This window comes from Nyctereutes procyonoides, unplaced genomic scaffold (assembly GCF_905146905.1).
Source record: "Nyctereutes procyonoides isolate TBG_1078 unplaced genomic scaffold, NYPRO_anot_genome, whole genome shotgun sequence".
In the NCBI taxonomy this organism is placed as follows: Eukaryota; Metazoa; Chordata; class Mammalia; order Carnivora; family Canidae; genus Nyctereutes; species Nyctereutes procyonoides.
The window spans coordinates 9,967,518-9,971,482 of NW_026575125.1; the positions used below are offsets into that span (position 1 = coordinate 9,967,518).

The 3,965-nt window shown below is 43.9% G+C and overlaps 1 non-coding gene across 1 annotated transcript; it reads right to left on the reverse strand.

Moving 5' to 3' along the window:
* Positions 1-210: 210 nt before the first annotated feature.
* Positions 211-283, reverse strand: TRNAR-CCU (transfer RNA arginine (anticodon CCU)). Its single transcript has one exon. It is a non-coding gene; the product is annotated as a tRNA-Arg (tRNA).
* Positions 284-3,965: the final 3,682 nt, after the last annotated feature.

The window sequence follows — 3,965 nt, forward strand, 5'->3', positions numbered from 1 at the left end:
CAGCTATCCTAGAAGCCCTGCAGGTACCTGGTCTTGGTCACAGCCCCAAAAGGAGCCACTTGACTTTCACAACAATCACTTCCTGGCATATCTTTATCGTTCTCTTGCACAGTGTTTCTCCTTAGACATTGTAGGTTGGTCTTATTCATTTTGAAAAACTTGATATATCTTTTGAATCTTTTTTCTTTTAATTTTTTTAAGTAGGCCCCATACCCAACATGGGGCTTGAACTCACGACCCCAAGATCAGGAGTCGTATGCTCTACCGACTGAGCCAGCCAGGCACCCCCAAAACTTGGTATATCTTTTGAATTTCTTTGAATCCATAGGTTTCCTCTCTGTGCCTTTCTTTTCTTACAGTTTATCTGTTGAAAAATTAAGGCCATTTGACCTATAACATTTCCCACTGTCTGGATTCTGCTATTTTCTATTTTGGAACAGTTTGACCCTGACCTTTGTCTTCTTTATTTCCTTCCACTCTCATCTGGATCCAGAGGTCTGAATGGACTCAAGTTCAGTGTCTTTGGCAGGTTCATAGGCAGTGTTGTATTCTTTCTTCAGGAGGCATGTTTCATCTCATGGCCCCTTGAGTTATTTTTATAAGAAAAATGTAGGCTATCTGTCTTCAGGTATGAGATGCGGACTTAAACAGCTGTCCCCCATCCCCCAAGGAGGCCAGCTATGTTGTGGTAATCCTGCCCAGAGGAGACTAGGAGAACATTGCCAAAGATGGCTTTGTGGAGCACAGGGCCAGAAGCAGGTCCTGGGATTCTACTAAATATCTCCTTCCCTTACATTTCTCAGAGTGATTACCCTTTATCACCAGTTGTCCACATAATGTGGAAATGCCTATCATTCAGAAAAACTTTAAATAGAACATGGTGACATCTGGCATAGATCACACTTCCTTATGATATGATGACAAATGTAGAGCTATTGTAAGGTGAGACGTAGGCACCAGAACGATTGTCACTAGAACATAGGATCCTGTGCTTGCGTCCCATGATGCATAATGTGCTTGACTGTTCTTTCGCAGAGCCAATGACACATGTAGGGAGAACACAGCTTAGAGTAACGAAGGGACACTGCCACCATTGATGGCATCAGTCCATCATTAGCAGAGCTTGATGTCACTTACTCTGAGAATCAAAGAGGTCGGCTAATTAACGTTTCCGTCATGTGAACACATACTGTGGCCGCCTTTCAGTCTTCATCATCCTACGCCCTGATTTAGTCCCAGTCCTGACAGCAAGACAGAATTCACAACATTTATTTTAATGATGCATTTAATAAAAGAAATTGGCCAAACTGGTGTTGGAAGACTGGAGACGGGCAAAGGGACAATGAAGGTATCTCTGAGATAGCATGTGCTGGAAGCAGCTGCCAGGCTTGGTGGGAAGAGATTGGGGTTATCTGAATGCAGAAGATTGTATGAGGGTCCCTGTGGGGCTACAAGTCAGATGTTTGAGTGGGGTTCTGATCTGATCTCATGGTTCCGATATAGCTGAGCAGTTGTGATAAGGCTGATCTTCTGACTTAGGGAAACAGCAGGAACTGGAACGAGCTGCGAGGGCCAGGGAGAGGGACCATTCCTGGGAGACACTAACAGAAACCAGAGTAGAGGGAGCACAGCCTTCTCTGTCCTCTAGTGTCCCCTCATGGAAGAGCCCAGCTGGGGGCACCTGGCAAAGCAGAAATGTGGAAGTGTGAGTCAGGGCTGAGAGACAGCAGCTCCATCGCTGGCATGCTTCCCTTTGTTCTAAGCTAAGTGTCTTTGAGTCCCCTTGGTCTCAGTGAAAAGTATCAACTTAGTCTTTTGAAGCTTGTTTAGGAATCCAAAGTCATTTTTACACAAGCGGTTGGAGGACTGATGAATGTTTCAGATATGCCCAGCTCTAAAAACACAGCTCCTACTTTTGATGCGTTAAGGGGTGTGGGATTTCCCAGTCCCTGGCTTGAATGGTCTCCTCTTCCTTTAGATAAAAGTTCTTATAAGTGCCAGTGTCTTGTTTGAAATTCTTGAGCCTGTGGTCTGTTTTCCATACCATCATGGATCTGTTCCGAGGTCTTTTGTGCCCAGCCTCAGATTCCTAATAGCTTAGGAGCACTGGCCGTGTGGTTAGCAGGACTTTGAACTTGCTCCAAAGAGACAAATCCTAGGGGCACCTGGGTGGCTCAGTCGGTTGAGTGTCTGCCTTCGGCTCAGGACATGATCCTGGGTTCACCTCCACATCACCCCGTAGGACTTGGGGGCTCAGGCTGCCTGCTGTGCTCGTTCTCTGTCCTAGGAATGTCTATTCTGCCTACTGTAGGGAATTGTAGCAGGCCAACTTGGTGGCTGGTAAATAGCCTACATCTCAGACCACTTTTCTCAGCCAGTTTTGACAGTTGGCTTGGTCTCAAAGACCTGGAAGGAGGAGGCCTTTGGTTATCAGGTGCACCTACAAAACCATTATTTCAGTAAGTGCTCAAGATTGCCGTCTTGATAAGATTAAAATCAAGAATGTTTTGAAACCGGAACAGCTAAGTAAAAGAAAAATTCTTCCAGCTATTGCTAAACATTTCAGATCACTAAGAAAAGATAAGCTTTAAACATCTACTGGATTAAATGAAGGACATGCCAGAGAAGTCCCACAGAAGGCTTAAAACTGCTTATCTTATCTAACGCTTTCATTTGCCATGAAATGGGTTCTGACACATTCTGTACTAGCAGCAAGCCATGCTAACGTTTTAAGAAATCTATTTTCATGTGCCCTACAGTTAGACACAATAATAGGAAATCGGTTTGGCAGCCAAGCCCCTTGACAAATCACATCAAGGTTAAGAAGAACAGAATTGTTTCTGTAGATCACATTTAGTCTCCAAGCAACAGTTTTTTAAGAAGAGTGGAACAATGCAGTAGGATTTGGCCATTAATCTCCCCCAAGTCTTTCTAAATTTGTAACGGGGTGCCTGGGTGGCTCAGTCAGTTGAGCGTCTGACTCTTGGCTTCGGCTTAGGTTATGATTTCAGGGTTGTGGGATCTGCACTCAGCCTTCTTGAGGATCTCTCTCTTCTCCCCACCCCTCCCCTTGCTTGCATGTGCACTCTCTCTCAAATAAATAAATCCTTAGATGATACATGGATAGTTAAATTCATAACAGGTTCAGCTGTATCTACCTGGCAAACATCCAAAAGGGAATAAGAGGATTAAGACAACTGTGTATATCAGATACGTCATGACTCTGTAGATACTGTATTATTTTTCCAGGAATGCCCAGCATTTCCTGTAGTTTTAAACTCAAAAGTCCAGCCCCAATAATGATGGATACATATCATGGTACATTTGTCCAAACCCATAAAATGCACAGCACTAAGAGGGAACCCTACTGTAAGCTGTGGACTCTGGATAATGATGGTGTGTCAACACAGGTTCCTTGACTGTAACAAATGTCCCTCTGCTGGGGATGTTGAGAGTAGGGGAGGGCAGGGGGCATATGGGAAACCTCTGTACCTTCCTCTCAGTTTTGCCATGAACCTAAAATCTCTCCCGAAAAATGAAGTCTTTAAAAAACTATCCAGCCCCACACAGAGAGGGGCTAGAGTAAAGTAGGCAATTTTCTGTCCAACTCTGAATTTAAGACTCAAAAAGAACACAAATCAGCTTGCAACAGCCAGAATGATTTTGATTTTCCAGTCTTCATCTTATTGCTCCAGTAAGCTGATAACAACAATTATAATAGTGCCAGGGTACTAAAAATTCACAAACATTACATGGCATCAGAGATGTGTCTCCAGCCTCTACTTATTCCCAAAAATACTGCAGATCTCTGCGTTTACCATATCCATTTCACAAACTAAAGGTGGTGATCAAAGAACAAAAGATGTATGGCTTAAAGAGCTGGAGTGAGCTGCTTCAAAGTCCCTGAGCCCCAAAAGAAGGTCACCATGATGCTACTGATAGTGAAGTGTGGCAATGAGAACTTT